At 40.6% G+C, this 20,385-nt stretch overlaps 1 protein-coding gene across 4 annotated transcripts in view; it reads left to right on the top strand.

The window, feature by feature from the left end:
- ACSL3 (acyl-CoA synthetase long chain family member 3) overlaps positions 1–20,385 on the top strand; it is a 73,381-nt gene that overhangs the window by 2,802 nt on the left and 50,194 nt on the right. For all 4 annotated transcript variants that reach the window (XM_054982468.1, XM_054982467.1, XM_054982466.1 and 1 more), the window contains exons 2-3: positions 16,551–16,695; positions 19,722–19,820. The gene's annotated coding sequence lies outside the window, so the exon portion shown is untranslated. The remainder of the gene's footprint in view (positions 1–16,550; positions 16,696–19,721; positions 19,821–20,385) is intronic.

The following is a 20,385-nucleotide window of genomic DNA, read 5'->3' as shown; positions in this document are numbered from 1 at the left end:
ACTGAAAAAAAGAACCCTTTGAAGATGGAAGAGCTCCGTGAGAGCACAGGAGCTGTTGTACCTGCAAAGGCTTTCTCAGCTGGAACATGTGTTAGACCAGTGTTTGTTTTTCAGGTTTTCTATCCTTAGGGGATTCTCTTCCTATCGTCTTGTCTTATTGAGGAACACCAGCATGCTGCAGAGATTTCTAGGAAACATTTTAGGTTATATGCTCATTTTCCAAACCCCACAGAATTTTGGAGGGCATCCTCGAATTCACCACCACCAGCTATTCACTGTAGAAGGAAGATGCTTAGTGGTGTCTAAGATGTCATTCAGGGAAGCTTGTTCCCCCTTTCAGGAATGCTGGGGCTTTCCAGAACACAATTTGAGAACTCATTTACCTCTAAGAGGAGGTGATAGTGTTCATACTGCCAATATAGGTACATACTGCCTTGCTAACAATTGTATACTTAGTCTGGATCCAGTGCAATATCTGAGAAAATCTATTATCAGATATCTCGATAGCTTTAATTTTATTTAAAGTAGGGGAAGGGTCCAAAATATATTGGCCTATGGTGCTGAGGAACATCCCCCCTCCAATTCTCAATCTGAATTGCTTCCCGCTAAATTGCTACCAGGGTAAATAGCAGCAAGGGGGCACATTCATATATTCCCTCCTTCCACCAGCTTATTCAGTTCTGGGCCTCCTGTGGCTGCTTTTAAATAAAATTTAAAGGTGTTTGGAGGCCTGTATTTTGTGTCTCATAGCTTTACTTTGACTGGCACATGCAGTGAGAGAGGTGGAGAGAATGTTTGTAAGGCAAAATTTCATTTATGTGAAAAAATTATACTTCTGAGAGTTGTGAGTGCTGTGTTTATATCTAGAATATATTTCGCTGGCTCACATGGGTATGCAATGACAGTGTTTTTGGAATACTCTAAAAGTAGAAATTAAGTTACTCTTTGAAAATTCAGTCTTTGAAATGACATTTTTAAGACCGGTAGTCTTTTGAACACTTTCTTATCCCTTCCCAGAAATACTGTAGAATACTGTGTACCATTGAAAGTACTACATATACATAATGATAGATATGAATTTAAGCTACTTTTTCTGATACTCTTTGAACTTAGTGTAATGGCACGTGCATATTTATTATTCCTGTCTTTCCACCCCTATATAATCTGTAGCTTGGGGCTAGCTGCAGTAAAAGGGCAAGGGATCCATGGAAATAAGATGACATGTGGACCATAGCATCTAACAGCTGTCCATAAGGTCTTGGAGAGGCTTCTCTCTATTTATAGACATGTAAATATAGATACAGGAAAGTGCATAGGTGGTGTTTAATATGGCTGCATATGCTCTGCAGGCAGTTTTTGCTTCAGAAGCCATACACATCAATCCTGTTCAGAATATAGATCCCTCCTATAAGTAATTAGATTACCAGATATCCTAACTCTGAAAGAATCTTATATCTAAAGACAAAAATATTAACTCTGGCATTAAATGGGATCGCAACCCACATTTTTAGTGTGTGAAGCATTTGAGCATGATGAACTATCTATTTTGTGAAAAGCAGGCTATTCTGTCTGCAAAGTGACATGCCATTTTGATTTACGAGTTGTGTGTTTTCTGTGTGGATTCAAAACTGGCCCCGTTACTGTGCATTAGATCCTAGCTTATCTTGATTTGATAACTAGGAAAATACTTCACCTTTAGCTACTTCAGATACATGCTTTCTTCAGGCAACACTAAATGAAAGGTATAAGTTAATTTTTTTCAACATCAAAGGCACCTTCTGGGGATCTTTCAGTGACAATTTTGGCATTGATTCTCTGTTAGCAAAGGGCTGTCTAGTATACCAAATTCAAGAAGGGACATGGCTGGAGGTGATCCCTACAGATGGCGGAAAGTCCCAGGCATGCAGAATGTTTTTTTAAGCAAAAAAAAAAAGTCTATCTACCCATCCAACCTCCCCCACTGGCAAATGCAGTATCCTCATGCTGCCAATGAACATTGGCAGTAGAAATCAGGGATACAAGCCCTCATTCACTGGCATTAGATCTGAGATTGAAAGAAAGCAATCAGCAAAACCTGTTTTGTGTGATCATAAAGGCCAAGTTCCTGACCATGAAGAATTGTTTACATTGTGAGGGGTAAATTAGATGTGTGTCACAGTGCAGATGTAGCCTTTCTGTATTTCATTGGATACACATCAGATTTCATATCTGATCTAGCTGCTAATGTGTAGGTGGACAGCTACTTCCCTGTGTGGATCTTCTTAGTTGGATTGAACAGAAGTAGGTGAGGAGGAGGATAAAAGATAGATGTTTTGTCTTGTTCCACATCTTTGCAGGTGAGATAAAATAAAAAAGGAATTACACAGATTACAAGTTTTCACAATCTACACTTGCAGCTATTTGAAGACACACTGATGTGGACACAGGGACAATGTGTATAGAGAAAAGGAGTGAGTTGGACTCACCCGGAACAAACTATGCTGGCTCCACCTAGAACAGTTATCTCACATGGATGCAATGCCTGTACACAAACTGTATATCCATAGGATACATTCTTCTGATTAGGAAACTGCTTTTCAGATCTTCCACATCAGAGGGATGGAGACACTTTTATAGAAACTGGCCCACATTGAGGTGCATTAGACTGTTGCAACTTAGTCCAAACTTGCATAGATACTTTAAAAACTCTAAACCCAACAAACTACTTTAAACAATTGGAATAATGACTATTAAGTAAATTAGTCCCCCCCATTTCAGAGGAATTATATGATAAATTTCAAAGCAGAACTGTTTTCTCTGTGAAAGAATCTGAAGAATCCTTCTGTATCCAGGGATCTTTTAAAGGATTGCTCTCTCAGTTCTGGTTTAGTAACAAGATGACAAAATTCAGAATCTCTGCATAATGTTCTCCTCTTCTATAAATATGACAGAATCATCATTTATACTTCTCTTTTATTATTAGTCCACAAGAATTCTTCTAACATGTTCCAAAATGTATCACATATTTATTCATAATCAATAAGGTATTATCCATTGATTGAAAAATTTAGCATTGATACTTCATTTAAACATGGTACCTTTTGTCTACAGCCATTATTTGCTATGGTCTCCAGGTCCAAAGTGTTAACCATGTTAGGGATATACCTCTCTGAGGCATTGTTAGCTCCTTAAAACCCATGATTTCTAACAACAGACCATTAAATTCTAAACCATGGTAGTGGATGGTTTGACCAGGAGTGTAAAATGGCCAAGAAAGAGTTAAGTAACTGTACACGTTTGATTCGTTACCGCAAAGATGAAGCATCTGTAACCCAACTCTTACTCCTTAGATCTAAATATAAAAATCTTAAAAGAAAAAAACTTGATCATGCCAAACACCTATGGCGTGAATTAGGTCTGGCAGTCGCAGAGAAAAGAGAGTAGTGTTTTTGGGAACTTGTTTCTTTTGGGCTTGGCAAGCCTCCTTTTCAGCTTGAAGCTCAAATCTCAGGAAAAGACTGGCATACACATTTCAGCAAAATTTTTGGAGCGCCTTCGTCCCCATCCTTGACTGATGGCATACTGAAGCAAATTTCCCACTCTGAATTCTCTGTATCTCCTAATTGGCTCCCAGTTACTGAACCTGAGATTAGAGATCTTATCAACTCTCTAGCCTCAGGAAAAGCTCCAGGAGAGGATTTTATTCCTCTGGAACTACTAAAGTCCTTTCCTGACTGGTGGTCGCCAGTACTTGCCAGAGTCATTACGCAGATTAATGAAACTGGCATTTTCCCATCAGGATGGAAACTGAGTATTGTAGCTCCTATTCATAAGAAAGGTGATAAAGCAGATCCAAAAAACTACCGTCCCATAAGCTTGTTGAATATTACAGCAAAACTTTATAGTAAATATCTTCTGCATAAATTGGAGGACTGGGAAATTTCTAATCATGTAATCCACCCCAATCAGGCTGGCTTTAGAAAGGGCCAAAGTACAGTTGAGCACTGTCAAAATCTTTATCAATTAGCCCTATCAGGCATAAATGGCCCTACTAAAGCCCTTTTTGTAGCATTTGTAGATCTTGCTGCTGCATTTGATTCTATAGATAGAAATTGTCTCTGGAAGAAGCTAGCTAGCACAAATATAAAATGCTTGCTGTTTCTTCTTCAGGAATTACACTCAGACATCTTTGCCAAAATCAGGGTTGGTACTTCAGGCTCTTTTACAGATGAAATTCCAGTTCTTAAAGGGATTAAGCAGGGATGTGTACTTGCTCCCATGCTTTTTAACCTGTACGTAAACGGCATAGTGCACAGGTTCTCAGGTCCTGAGTTTGTTGCCCCTTCATTTGGTCATCAGAAAATTTTGATACTTTTATATGCTGATGACATGGTCCTGCTCTGCCTTACCCAAACTGGACTAAAAAGGTTACTGCACCAAATAGGTGAATACTGCAAAGAGGAGGCCCTCAAAATAAGTTATGACAAGACCAAGGTCATGGTGTTTAGAAGGCGGCCCAGAAGGACTACCTGGAGTATTCATGGAATTTCCATTGAACAGTGCAACTCCTATAAGTATTTGGGAGTGACCTTTAGCGAGACCCTAAGTTGGAATATACATCTGGATATTGTCAAATCCTCCACTTTAAAAATAATAGGGGCAATTCTGAGATTTTATTATACCAAGGGTGGATCTCTTGTAGACCCTGCAATAAAACTGTATTTATGTAAGGCAATCCCCCACCTCCTTTATGGTATAGAGGTCTGGGGTTTGAAAGAACATATCATAACCCATCTGGAATCAATTCAAAATCTTTTCATTAGACGATTGCTTGCACTACCCAGGGGGACCCCTGCAGCCCTAATGAGGGCAGAACTTGGTCTGCATCCAGTTAGAGCTAGGGTTCATTTGGCCATACTTAAATTCTGGAGCAAGGGTAATACTGTTATTACCAACACTTTCAGCAAGCGATGCTTTCAGCTGATGACACACAGTGACTCACCCTAGGCAGCTTGCTACAATAATATTCTTGTTCATTATACCATTCCAGATGATTTGTTGGGGGTCTTAAATAATGGCCCCAACTTACGAAATTGGGTCTACAGATGTGATGCTCTTTTGGACAGTCTTACAATTTCCTAGTCCAAATCTTCCCCCTGTTTAAACTGATCAAAAGAGATCATGTTAGATCTCATTAAGTGAATATCACATCCCAAAATCTCAGAAAATCATTTACCTCCCTGGGCCTTCAAACAATGCCGACAGCTTTACTTACAGGAAGATACCATCAAAACCCAATGGCTCTCCGTCTCTGCATATGCGGTGCCTCAGTTCCTGAGGATCTTCTACATTACACCTTATTTTGTCCCATGTATGCAGAGGTTACAGCTAAGTTTCTTGCCAACTCGTTAGTGGGGAGTAACTTTACCTCTGATATTGACAAATTAGTTTTTTTGTTATCTGATACTGATTCGTCACTAGCAGAGTATCCCTGTTTGCCTTAGCTGCAAAAAAGATTAGGGCCAAGATTGTTTCCTCAGAAACCTAACTTTTCTCATAACTATCTGGTATTTATTAAGGTCCCATTTTAATTGTATTTTATTTTTTATTATTTTAATAACTGTATTTTATGCTTGTAAGATAGATTTCTATTTTTACTTTTTTTTTAACTTTGTATTGTGACGGCCTTTGGCCATATACAATTAAACCTACATATGTAAATATATAATAAGAACCTCTCTGAGGCTCAACAGGGAGGGGATTCCAATCTGGAATGCCAAATCATCTATTCTATTAGAATTAACGTGTATCTCCCCCACACTGTCTTCAGGATTTATAGATTCCGATGAAGATGAAAATGTCATCATACCAGTCTCTATCAGAGTACACACCACTGAGACTGCAGTCCTGTTATAATTTGTTTGCATTCCTTGAAGCATATGGGCATAGGTAGGAAAAAGCATGCTTGGTCATGAGTGGGACTATCACACTAATTCCTGCTTTGCCTTTGCATACATTAATTCTGTACCTACCTCTGTTGAGTGTATATTGGGCTACTGGTAGGTTAGTCTTATATAGACAAACGAGAGTGATGGGCATCTTCTGGAAAAGATTGCAATACTTTTTTTAAAAAATGAACTGGCTACATAATATTTTAAGGTAATTGTGGATTATTTCAAGCATTTTTAATGAACTCCATGTGATCTGGAATTGCCAGAAAAAATAAAACTGCACTGTTTCAATCATTATCTAACCCAAATATTAGGCAGATAAACGGTATGCGTTCTGGTGCTGATTAGCAAGTCCTTGTTTAATTCAGGCAGGCAGATCCCTCATCCATGCAGTTTCCTTCTTCCACTTACTGGTTCAGGGTAACCATAGTTTGCCATGCCTGAACAGGCAAACAAAGACTACAACAAAGCAGGAAGTGGAGAAGGGAATTGATGTGCATGGGGATGGAAGGAGTGTATACGTGTACATCACTTTGCTAGCAGCCATATCATTCAATGCAGATAGATGCTTTGAGGAAGAGGAAGTGGGTGTCGGGAAGCACATTAGCATGCACCATAGTACCCACAGTTACCATACTGAGGATCACTGCTATAAAGAATCAGGAACACTGAAAGAGATATACAGACATTAAATAAAAACATATTATAAAAGGCTAAATGTTTATAAGGCAAGCTAGAATTATTACTGGATTAGTAATATATCCAGATATACATTTTATGCAATTTAGGTTACCACATCTCAAACAGTGTAGAGAAGAGCTTCAGAAAAGCTCAACAGGTGCTGTCAGCCAGAGACATGGATCATTTCTTTATCTGGATAAAGCTAGAGCTTTGGAAGATAATTACTTGCCCAAGGAAAAAGTTTATTCAACTTCTCTCCAAATTAAAGAACAGTCTCCCAATTCAAGTGACTAGCAGCGGATGTAGGATCAACAAAAGAAAAGGAAGAGTCATTTCTCTCAATATGAAATAGAATGAAATATCATAGGATTTTCTAATGGCCCTAGCATAAAATGGATGTATAAAATAAATCAGTATAGGAAGATCTATTTGTGGCTGTTAACTGTGAAAAGTAGCAATGTAGTGCTTCCTGTAGACCTTTGATTGCCAAATTGCACAGAACAAGAGGAAATAAATATTTTATTTATTTACTTCATTTATACTCCACCCAGTGGGAACCCAAAGCAGTTTACATCAATCTCTCTTCCATTTTATCCTCACAACAATGCTGTGAGGTAGGTTAAGCTGAGAGTGTGTGACTGGTCCAGGGCAGTGTGGGTATTCAAACCTGGTCCTCCCAGATCCTAGTCCAACAGTCTAAGTCATTGTTTATTGTATTATATTGATCATAGGTCGTAACAATGTAAAACAACACATACTATTCTACATACTAAAATTCCGAAATTAACAAAAAATTATGAAAATTACAATACAATACAATGTAATGCAGAACAAAACCCCATAGTGTTGAGACCAAATTAAAATATATTCAAAACCGTTTTAACCATTACACTGTTTCATATAGTTCAATCTAATCCTTCTAGCTGCTAATGCAAACAGAGCAACTCTGTTGGAAACAAAATGTTCCTCATCGGCAAGCAGAAATATTACTTTATCCAAATCTGAAAGTCCTTCCCACAAAGATACAATATTAATAAGGAATTTATTTTGAGGATCCAGTAAGAGAGGACATCTCAGAATATAATGGATCAAATCATCTACTTCTCCCATAGCGCACACACAGTCTAACCATTACACCCTGCTAGTGCTCAGTATTGTACCTGGGAATACCAGGATGGAAGAATGGCTGCAGGTTCTTTTTTTTTTAACTGCCAGCTTCTTCTTACCTGGGTAATGCTTACATTCCAAAACAAACTATGCTGGAGCTTAAGTCTAATAGTTGCACTCATTTACTTTGGATTGTCTTATCCCAATCCTACATGTATTGGTGGTACAGCCCAGCACAGCTCAAAAGAAGGGCATTCTGCATGTGAAATAAAGATGCTGTTGAGCACATCTTTACGGCTAAATCCCAGCACCAAATTGTGCTTGATCAACATTATATGCTACTTCTGATGGCCACTTTTTTTGACAATGCCAGCATCTTTTCTGATCTTTTCTTTGCCTCCTGGCACCCTCAGGAGCTTTGAGTACAGGGCAAGGAGAGGACTTGACATCGCAAGATGTATCGATGTCACGTGATGTCAGCTAGTGCCCTTGAAATTCTATATTACTACAGAATTTCCAGACCAGCTGACATCACATTTGGGTTTTTGCCTGAATGTGACATTGATACATTGCACAACATCATTTCACCTTCCTCCCCATTCTCCTGCCAGTCTGGCTGCAAGGGTGGGAGATTGCCTGCCTGAAGTGGACAGATGGTATGCCAGTTTCTGAAGCAGTAGGGTTGCCACCATTTTTCTTGACACTGTCTTTAACAGCAGCAGTTGTACAGGTAGAACTCTTTCCGATAGCAGTGAATCATAAGACTTGAAATAGGATGCACTTCTAAATTAGCTGTGCTTTCAGGACAATCACAACAACCCTATGAGGTGGATTAAGCTGGAGGGAATGACTGGCTCAAGGTCACCCAGTAAGTTCATGGTGAGCAGTGATTTGATCTTGAGTCTCCTTTTTTCTAGTTGAGCTCTCTTAAGCACCACACCACACCGAGGCTGCAGCCAATAAATACTAGCTTATCCGTGGACTTCTGTGGAATTACTGGTATTTGTGATTGTGACTTCATAAAAAGCTTCAAAGTGAAACACCTCTGCAAAATCCTTTAACTTTAGTTATTCAGTTCAATTTATTACAGTCATAGGACCAGCAATTACAAATTAACCACCAAAGGTTGAAGTTTAAAATACTTTTTAAAACAGAAAATTCTTTAACTTTAGTTTTGATTAAAAGGACGAGCAGCTGGAATAGTTTCCATCTCTAGAACGTTAACACAATTGCTTTGCAAGGTTAGAGGTCCATCAGTGGCTATTAGCCACAAGGTATAGATGGAATTCTCTGTCTAGGGCAGTGATGCTCTGTATTCTTGGTGTTTGAGGGGGCGATCAGTGGGAGGGCTTCTAATGTCCCTTCCCCACTGGCAGACCTCCTGATGACATCTGGGTTTTTTGGCCACTGTGACACAGTGTTGGACTGGATGGGCCAGTGGCCTGATCCAGCATGGCTTTTCTTATGTTTTTATGCTATGTTGTCCACATGAAACTTGCTCTGAGGTTTTGATTGTATTAACAATTGTGTATTTCCTGTTGAACTCACCTTACTTTTGCTATTTCCTTACTGAAATAAGACTGAACAGAAGAAAAAATTCAATTTCTGAAGATCACTATGGGTAGACATTGCAGAGTGCGGATTGCCAACAACTGTAACTTGGTAGTTGGCCAATTCCTACCGTCACGGGGGCGGGCGGGGGGGCAGGGAGGCCTGATTAAGAGCCTATATTCTAAATCTAGCCACGCTCTGATGGAGCCCTGGAGTATTTGATGCTGACTAGAGAAAACTCCAAGTTTATGAAGAAATCCGGCAGATGTTCATCGCTTTCTTGAATGAGAAGCTGATTATAGCCCAAGCCTAGATTAGAACGAAACTGTTGGAGCGTTGAGAGGCGGAGCCGAGGAGCTGTTTCCTCTTGGTGCTCTCAGACCCACCTTTCCGCAGTAGGCGACCGGCCCAGCCCCACTGCCAGACATTGCTCAACGTTGCAATCGAACTCCCATGGAATGCATTAGAGGCCAGCTACCGTTTTGTTTTGCAACTGCTGCTGCAAGTGCTGCCTGCGCTTCACCGGCCTCGACATGCTCGGCAGGAGCGCGCAGCCGGAGCCGGCTGCTCTAGAGAACTCCGGATGCGGGGAAAGGGAGCGACCTCCTTTGTCTGGGTCACCCGGTGGGGGTGGAGAGAAGCAGCCGGCGTGCGGCGCGTCACAAAGCGGATTTTCCGTTTCCACGGAGACGCCGCCTCCTCCGTGGCTGCTCTAAACCCCCGAACGCAAGAGACCGCGTGGCAGTGGGTGCTGCCTGGGACACCTAGTGGGCGGGGAGGGGGGCAGGACGAAGCCTGGCCGCCCACTCGGGCGGGTCGCAGGTAAGCTGCCTTGGCTCCATGGGGGAGGCAGGTTTTTCAAAGGCGCCGGGCTCCTCCGTCACCCGGGAAACGGGGCTTCCAGGAACGCGGAGCGTAGCTGCGCACTTTCTCCCGCGCCGACTCGCGATAGATACAGCGGAATGTGAGCAAAGGGACTTTCCGTTTCTCTGTCAGAAGTGCACGCCAGAGGGCGCATTTTCTTTATTTGAGTTTAGGGGGTGTGTTCAATGGTTTCTATGAGTCTTGAGAATATTTGCAGGCGCGCAGCTGTCTCCTGAAATCGTGCTTCAAGCCCTGAGCCACGAGCAACTGCTGCTGCAACCAGCAGTTAATAATAAACAAGGTTTAATAGGCGCCCTTTTAAAAACCTTGATTTTGCCCCCAGGTACGCTGTCCTTGGAAATAATTCCTTTGTGCCTTTAACTCTCCCGATTTTTCTATTCATTTCAGAATGGTGTTAGGTGGTGAGTTTTTGACGGGGTGGTGGTATAATCGATTCTTCACACGCCTGCTTTTGCTTGTAGTCTTTGCCGAATTGTGGGTAAAGTGGATGCAGCAGCTGTGGTGTATGTGGGTGTTACAGACCAATATTGTGTGTGTTGCATCCATATTGTAGCCACCTGGATTAAAAGATCTGGTGCACGTTTACTGAGAAGCGAATGTGTGTTCCTAATGGGCTCTAGTAATTGGTGTCTGTTTTGGCAAAAAGATGTTATAACAGCTTTCTGCCTTTTGTTTGCAGTACCCTGAAATTCATGCAAATTGCAAAAGTTCATTCGCACTAAGTGGTCATAGAATTGCTGGCTGCATTCCTGTGCTTGCCTGCTTGGGAGTAAGCCCCATTGACTCCAGATATTCTGAGTAAACAGATTAGGCTGCAAGACGCAGTAGACTGTATGTTTTGCACTGCAAGTCTGCTCTCCTAAATGTTCTACCATCAAGTAAGTGAACTCAATGTAATTTGCTTTGGAGAAATGTTTAGAGTTGAACTTCAAACCCTGTTAATTTCAGGGGAATTTGTTTGCCCTAATCATAGGAAGAACGTAATTACTCTGCTGGATGAGACCGTCAGTCTGTCATGTCACTTTCATCGCCAGCTAACCCAGGTGCCCTCTGGAGGTTCTCAAGCAGCCATAAAGGTCATGCTCTGCTGCTTGTCCAGTGTGTGGTAGCCAGAAATATACTCTAAATGTAGAAGTTCTTCTGTGGAAATGAATCTGTATTGATAGATCTGCCATCATTTAATGTATCCAGACTTTTTTTTAAAAGGCAGGGCTGCTTGAGCTGTGCTCCTGTCCCTGTGTCGTAGGGTATCAAATAATGACAGTGAACTTTCTGTGAATGGAAATAAAATCTATGTGCTGCTGTAGAATTTATCTAGCTCAGCTGATGTAAATCTGTATGATGTTCTGTTTTTGTACCCACTGTTTTTATTTTATCTAGTTATATTTTAGCAGTTTAGGCTAAAAACTGCTTATGATTCAAAGCACCTTACAGTTAAAAGTAAAAAATACAATAAAATATGCCTTTAAAGTATTTCCTCAGAATTACTGATAACAACTGCATGTGTATAGTACAAGCAGAAGTACTTGAAATCAGCTGCCAGACATTCCTTCAGTTGTCCTACAAATCCAGTAAATACTTTCTTGAAGTTGAAAGTTGGAAAGGTAGGAGAGAGTTGATCTGATGGCCCTCCTCCATAAACGCAAGTGGTGTTACTAAGAAAGTTCTCTTTCTGGTGCTTGTTTGGACAGGTGGGTATGGGGGGACCTAAAGCAAGGCTTCCTTAATAGTGCAGTCCTAAGAACACTTTCACAGAATCACAGAGTTGGAAGGGGCTATACAGACCTTCTAGTCCAACCCCCTGCCCAATGCAGGATGAGCCTAAAGCATCCCTGACAAATATTCATCCAGCTCTTCTTGAAAACTGCCAGTGAAGGGGAGCTCACTACCTCTCTAGGCAGCTGATTCCACCTTTGAACTACTCTGACCATGAAAAAGTTTTTCCCTAATATCCAGCCGGTACCTTTCTGCATGTAATTTAAGCCTGTAGTTTCGGGTCCTATCCTCTGCTGCCAACTGGAACAGCTCTTTGCCCTCCTCCAAATGACAGCCTTTCAAATATTTAAAGAGAGCAATCATGTCCCTCCCTCAATCTCCTCCAAACTAAACATTCCCAAGGCCCTCAGCCTTTCCTCGTAGGGCTCAGTCTCCAGACCCCTGATAATCCTCATCGCTCTCTTCTGCACCCTCTCGATTGTCCACATTTTTTTTAAAGTGAGGCCTCCAGAACTGCGCACACTACTCCAGGTGTGGCCTGACCAGGGTAGTATAGAGAGGGACTATGACCTCCTTTGATTTCAATGCAATGGCCCTTTTGATACAACCCAAGACTGAGTTTGCCTTTTTTGCCACCACATCACACTGACTGCTCATATTTAGTTTACAGTCCACTCTTACCCCAAGATCTCTTTCACATACACTTCTACCCGGAAGTGTATCACCCTCCAGTATTTATGCTTCACATTTTTGTGGCCCAGATGTAATACTGTGAACTTATCTGTGTTGAATTGCATCCTGTTCACAACCGCCCACTTCTCCAGAGTATTCAGGTCTTGTTGAATTTTAACTCTTATCTTCTTGAGTGTTTGCCACTCCTCCCAAATTGGTGTCATCAGGAAATTTAATGAGTCGCCCGTTTACCCCTTCATCCAAGTACCTGGAAATTGCTGATGAAAAGAATGGAAAACCCTTAAGAATAAACACCTGCACAAAACTACTACTCTTTAAGCTCTCTGGCCAGAACAGTGAAATTGGTTTAGATTTATAGTGTAATCATGCATTCAGTATTGACACATCTCAAAGCTTTGCGGTTCCTTTATGTTCTAGATGAGTGGGCCTCATCTTAGCAAAATATTAACATCCCAAAGAAAAAAGCTATTCTGAGTAGCCAAAAAAGGTATGAAACCCTTTACATAAAAATCAGATATTAAACAACCAGGGGGATGAGAAAGAGAGAGCCTATATAAGTATTGCTGAAAAAATAATCCTAACAGTTTCCCTAATAAGGGATAGGATAAGTAAAGCAGATGGATACATGCATAGGTGTTATTATAATTAAGGCTAACAAAACACCATAGTTTTACAGAACTGCCTTCATATACACAAAGAATCTCATACTGTAGCCTCTAGAACTCCACAGTAACATTCTATTCCCTGACCTTTGTCCCATGAGATCTAATTTTATAAAATCACAGACCATATAAACATAACTAAATACCATATTTACTCACAAGGAATACAACCCTGAATGTAAGACCTAAAAATATTACAAGTTATAGTTATGTCCAGTATGCGAATAAGATGATTCCCTCTTTTTTATCTCCTCTTTCCTCTGAGGGGAAAATCTAATCTTGCTTTTGATTAAATTCTTTAGAAGCTAGATACCAATAAGAAACATGAAACTTTTCTTACAAATGCAATCCTTAACAGACTCATATCTTTGTAAACCCATTGAAGTAAATGAGCTTACAAGTACACAACTCTGTTTAGGATTAGACGGTTGGTTATGAAATCCATGTACTCATAATTACAACTTCCTTCTCTGTATTTCTTTGTTTAGTACATACTTTTATTCTGATTTGCTCTCTAACAGGGACCCAAAGTGGCTTACAAAAAACAACCCTAAACAAGTTTAAATACAACATAGTCTAAACCTCATGAAAGCTCACCAAAAGTCAGTTGTGACTTGACAGCACTTTATTATTATTTTATAAACAAACAGAAGAAAAACCAAACTAGGTTGATGTCCACCAGGTTAATACATCTGACCAGCAGTTGTGACCCGCAGACTAAGAGCCATGAGTCAAGAGGCCAGCCATACCCAAGTTTTAAATGCCTGCAGCACAAGAGGGGGAGGGGGGGAAGCAGCCTTGACTCTTCCCATTGGGATCATAATGGTAAGGATGTCCAACACAATTCTTTACACAATGCAGTACATGAGCCCCATTGAATAGACCTGAGTAGGACTCTGAGTAGACGGGATTGCTCTTTAAGTTACATAAAGGAATATATGGAAGGAAAGGCAGTTTTTAAGATAGCCCAGACTGTTCGAAGCACAGAACTAGCACTTTAAATTTTCCGGGAAGGCGCTCAGCTTGGCCATCAAGTGTAACTGGAATAAAACAGTCTTACTCACAGCTGCCACCTGAGGATCAAGTACAATACTGAGTTCTTTAACCTATTAGCTGTGCTCCACAGCTTTTTCTTCGTTTATCCCTGCTGTTGCCCAGCCAATGCAGGCAGCTGAACTCTAGCAAACACAGCATACCTGGGGTGCAGAGTATGGCATGGGTCAGTGGTAGGCAGCCATACTCTGCATGCCAAGTATTCTGTATTTGAAAGGTAGGAGAGCGGGGAGATTGTGGGCAGCCTCCAGTGAGGCTGCTGTAACTCGTCAAAACAGCTTCACTTTCTCAGGCTGTTCCTTTTTTGTCAATTTAAGAGGGAATTGCAAGTAAATTGTTTTATTTAAAGCCAATTAATACTGTCTAAATTTATCTCAAAGAGGAATAATCTCCAAAAATTCAGAACTGTCTCACTGTTTTGAGTTAGCGATTACTCTTGAGTCCTGTGATCCTTGACATCTAGGTTTTTGAAGTTAAATTTGAAAGAAAATAAGCCTCCTCATTAAGACAATTCTAGTTATTTTACTTGAGCCAAAGAGAAATCACTACCCAAAAGTTCTCATTCTGGTAGTGATTAATCTTTCTCAGTTGTTTTGAATCCTTAGTAACTAGTAGATACACAGTCTTAACCTGGCCTGGGAAAAGTGTATGGAAATGGTGGATTTGCCAAGCATCTGAGCTGTTGGCAAGGTTGTGTGTGTGTGTGTGGGAGGGATCTTTCAGTATGTTATTCTTTCATGTCCAGAATTTTATTTTCCTTGACTGTTATTTATTTACTTTATTTATACCCCATGTTTCTCCCAAATAGGGTCCCAAAGTGGCTTACATTATTGTCCTCTCTTCCATTGAATCCTCACAACTACCTGTGAGGTAGGTTAGGTTGAGTGTATGTGACTGGGCCAGAGTCACCTATCAAGCATCCTTGGCAGGTTGGAACTAGAACTTGGGTCTCCCAGACCCTAGTCCGACACTTTAAGTGCAGTATCACGCTAAGTACAAAATATTATTGCTTGTTTTAAAGGAATATGTAATTATCATATTTATATCTTGCTTTTCTTCCATTTTGAACTCCAAGACTGCTTAAATAGGGTTTCTAAGAGGTCTTTCTTCCATCCATAGCTTGACTTCAGTGCGGCTGGCTTCTACCCATGTAGGCTGTTGTCACTGTGAGTGATCCTCTGTGGTCGTTGACAGTGTAGTAGCTCAGGAATATCACTTGGAAGTCCTGCCAGTGCCAGTTCCCAGCCTGTGGGCAATTGCATGTGTCCATCACTGGCCATTTCCATACACGCTGAATAATGCACTTTCAATGCACTTTAGCAATCCTTTGGAAGTGGATTTTTTGTTCCACACATGGAAAAGCAGTTCCAAATGTTCACTAAAGAGTATTGAAAGTGAATTATCCAATGTGTGTGGAAGCAGCCACTATAATGCAGGATTCAGCTTTTAACAAGCTAGCAAAAGAGTGTTTATTATAGCATTCCAAACACTGAATTCTGCTTGTGCTGGCAGATATACATGACCATCTGGCCACAGGCTAGAAGTCAGCAAGCATAAATAGTTGTCATATGTCCTGCAGTAGTTGTGGCAAGTGGTCAAACTTGAAATTGGTATGTGATACAACTTACTTAGTCAGTGAAAAGTTCATATTTATTTAGTTGTGAATCTCCCTGAATGTCTATTGAGCCATATTATTGAGATTTTTTTCACTGTCAAGTTGCAGCTGACTTATGGTGACCCTATAGGGCTTTCAAGGCAAGAGACATTCAAAGATGGTTTGCTCTTGCCTTCCTCTGCTTAGCAACCCTGGCTTTCTGGGTGGTTTGCCATCCAAGTTTTAATCAGGGCTGACTTTGCTTAGCTTCTGATAAGATTAGGCTAGTCTGGGTCATCCAGGTCAGGGCATTTTTTGGGATACACACCCAAATAAATAGACTGATATTTATTTAGTTAGTTATGTTACTTATAGTTTGTCTTTCTCATTGAGACTCGAAGTGCATTATGTGGTAAAAGTCAATACGTTCAAGGGTGGGACGTTCAATAAAGTTTGAAAACAAGCAGAAATCTGACACAGAGCTGAAATAAAGCACAAGCAATTAAATATAACATGTTAAACAATGCTTTCTGAATTGCCTGGATGAAAACTTTTCCTCTTCTGTATATGAATGTTAGGTTACTACAGTGCAACTTAGATTTACCAATATTATTTTGCATTTGTTTAATTGAAAGGGCAATGCTAAATTACTTTAATTGTAAGTTTTTCGTCTTTCAGATTTTAACGGTGTTACCTGTGACAAATCCAGCTGAGAGTGAAGGGAAACTACGGTCCCATCAGTACCAACCATAACAATGAGAAATCATTTAAAATTTCTTTGATGTGACACTTTGTGACTCCTTGTTTGTCGCAAGATTATCAGGTCAGTTGGTAAACACATTTTAATGGATTTTTCCCCCTTTTCCAATTAACAAGTGCATCTCTGAAAGTAATGGGTAAAATCACAGATTATATTGGATAACAAGGATCAACTCTAGCAATAGTCAGGCAGTTTCTCAAAACTCCTGACTAAGTTTAAACTGACTTGATCTGGAAAGATGAATCAGAACATGAAGATTTTTTGTCCCCCCCCCCCCTTTTTCAAACCTCGTTTTAATCAGAAACTTTAATGCATTTTCTCTTGCAGTAAGTTTGATTGACTTTTCTGAAATTAAGTCTATTTAATGTTGGAATCTTAGTTAATGTGTTAGCAAAACTTATTGTACTGTACACAATGATTGTGGGAAAAATGAAACAGAGCATACAGTTTTTGATTTACCACCTTAGAACAGCAGTTCTTGGCATGGTGACTGAGCACCAGCATCCTTAATTAAGGGAGGAAAACCCCATATAATTGACAGGATAAAGAGAAATCATGCAGTGGGAGTAGTGCCGGTGCTTCCCTTGAGGAGGTGGCTCCCCTTAGGTCTCCCCCCCCCCTCGAGCATCACACTGTTCAGACCATCTGTGACCACTCTTCAGGAACACCAGTAACTTTAGTTAATTTCAGGCATGAGAAGGTAATCACAACCATGTTGTTAAAATACATTGCTTTGTTGCAGTTTAATTTCAGATATATTCAAGAAAGGAGGCATCAAAACAGCAAGGCTTGAAGCATGCCGCCATGCTTTTGCACTCATAAAGGGGCCGTACAGACCATCTAATCCAACCCCCTGCCCAGTGCAAGATCAGCCTAAAGCATCCCTGACAAATATTCATCCAGCCTTTTCTTGAAAACTGTCAGTGAAGGGGAGTTCACTACCTCCCTAGGCAGCTGATTCCACCTTTGAAGTACTCTGACCATGAAAAAGTTTTTCCTAATATCCAGCCAGTACCTTTCTGCATGTAATTTAAGCCTGTAGTTTTGGGTCCTATCCTCTGCTGCCAACTGGAACAGCTCCCTGCCCTCCTCCAAATGACAGCCTTTCAAATACTTAAAGAGAGCAATCATGTCCCCCCCTCAATCTCCTCCTCTCCAAACTAAACATTCCCAAGGCCCTCAGTCTTTCCTGTAGGGCTCAGTCTCCAGACCCCTGATCATGCTCGTCGCTCTCCTCTGTACCCTCTCGATTTTGTCCACATCCTTTTTGAAGTGAGGCCTCCAGAACTGCACACAATACTCCAGGTGCGGCCTGACCAAGGCAATATAGAGAGGGGCTATGACCTCCTGCGATTTCGACACTATGGCCCCTTTGATACAACCCAGGATTGAATTGGCCTTTGGTAGAGTAGTGCTCTCTTTCTTTGGCATAGGCTGCTGGCAGACTTCTTAGAATTCAGTGCGAGTGTGTTGTAGCAGTTAGTGTGTTGAACCAAGATCTGGGAGAGCCTGGTTCAAATTCACACTGTGCCATGAAGCTCACTCGGTGACCTTGGGCCAGTCACTCTGTCTCTCCAGAACATGTGACTTGAGAACTGAACTGTCTTCTGAAGTTCCATGGTTGAGCAGATTTAAATGACTGATGTCTACAAGGATCTGCCTGATTGTGGTCTCAGATTACAAACTGTAAAGGAGTATACACAAACTTTATAAAGTTGTGTATCTGACAAAATTATTCTCACAGAATTTAACTGCAACTGTTGGGACTGGATGAGCTGGTAATTCTGCCAGTTTATTTCAGGCAGAAATTTAATCGTACAGTTTTTAGAATTCTCTTTCACTTAAGAAAAAATGTATAGATAACTGCCAGTAGTTTCTTTTTGTGTCTCAGTTATAAAAGACAAGCTTTATTTATATGTTATTTCCATTCCACCCTTCTCAATGAGACTCAAGGCAGATTACATAGTGTAAGGCTATACAGTCAACAGGATGGGACATCCAATAAACAGTACAATAGGGTTTGGATTTCAGAATCTGAAAACAAGCAGAAATCTGAAACAGAACATAAGCATTTAAACATGACAACATGTCAATCAATGCAGAAATTAACACAGTAGGACGATACTTACGGCAGCAGACAGATATACAGCTATAAACAGTTGTATAGTCCACACTTCCTGTCCCTAAGCATCATTCTGATCCATTTCATTACAAACCAGCTCTGTTACCTGTAGATAAAAACCCTCCTAAATAATTCAGTTTTGCATAATTTGTGGAAAGCCAGGGGAGTGGGAGCCTTCTTGATGTCATCAGGCAGGTCATTCCATAAGACGGAGGCCACAACAGAGAACGTGCATGTACAGGCAGTTGTTGATCTTGCCCACTTGCAGGGTGGCACCTGCAGAAGGCCCTGCTTAGATCAGCGAGGCTGTTGTGGCAGAGTGTAGGAAGAGAGGTGGACCTGCAGATATGAGGGACCAAGACTATGAAGGACTTAGTATGTGATAGCCGATAACTTGAATTGACAGAGTGGGGATTCAGATATGGTTTTCTCAGATCCTGGTCCAACCCTTAACCACTATACCCTCATATTTGCTAAATACTGCTATAAATCATAATGAAATGTACCATGGTGTATCATCTAGATTTACAGTGTACTCTTGATTATTCATTATATTTATGTTTTGTCTCCCAAAATAGTGCCCATAATTGAAAAGACCTAGGTCCTTGACCACAGGCTTTTAGACTAAATTACAAGACATACAAGGGGAAACAAGTAGAGGGATACAATGAGTAGAATATTGGAGATCAGGTTAAAGGTCATGAGTATTTATATCCCATTGGGAGTAAACTGATTTTCCCTTGGCATTATTCTTACTGGTAGGGTAGAAGTATAGCCCCTCACTAGCCTTTAGACTGGCTAGCGGCAGAGTAATTTGTGGACATCTATCCCAACAATTTCCAGATTGCTTCTGATTTTTTACAATAATTTTTAAAAAACATTTTTATGTGATAGCATTTTCTTCCATCAACTGGATATTTGCACTTCGCCTTACTCTTTCAAAACATGCTCTCTTTCTCTATTACAGCTGCTAGAGACAGTGACAATGCAAGTTCTGCCAGTGAACTAAACAGACAGTAAGCAGCTGCATCAGATAGCAATATGGCGCGGTAGCCAAGGTGAACAAGTAAGATCCTTAAATACTATTCTTTTTCCTGAGTTTAAGTAATTTTTCAGTGTTAAATACCCCTTCAAGTCATAAACCAGGAATGTGGAAATGTGAACAGTGGATGGAATTCATACTTCCTTTAGCATACTTTGGGAATATTTCCACCAACCAAATTAATAATTTACAATGAAAAGCATGTATATGATCTTGTCATTAGGCACTGTGCAGATTTTGTTCGTACTTATCATTAACAAATAATGACCCAAATTGCTATAAAATATAAGGGGAAAATTCAGTACATCTGCAGCATGAGGCAGTGCTTACATGCAAGGAAGCTGAGGCTGGCAGTAGGAAATCCCCTTCTGTCTTTCTGTCCTGTGCATGCTGCTCTGGTGCAGAGAGTAGAAGCGGGGACTATATAATCTAAACCCAAGCAATAGTTCTTTTAATTCTATATGTTGAGCATATAACTTCTGTAACAAGCCACAGTTATTGGTTATTTTATGTAGCTGCATAATATCTTGATTATTGAGAACCAGATATGATTCCTTATGATAGTTTCCTGACTCTTAAGCTGGAAAAG

The sequence above is a fragment of the Eublepharis macularius genome, chromosome 6 (assembly GCF_028583425.1).
Source record: "Eublepharis macularius isolate TG4126 chromosome 6, MPM_Emac_v1.0, whole genome shotgun sequence".
NCBI lineage: Eukaryota > Metazoa > Chordata > Lepidosauria > Squamata > Eublepharidae > Eublepharis > Eublepharis macularius.
The sequence above is the reverse complement of the archived record's forward strand: the minus strand, read 5'-3'. Positions and strand labels throughout refer to the sequence as shown.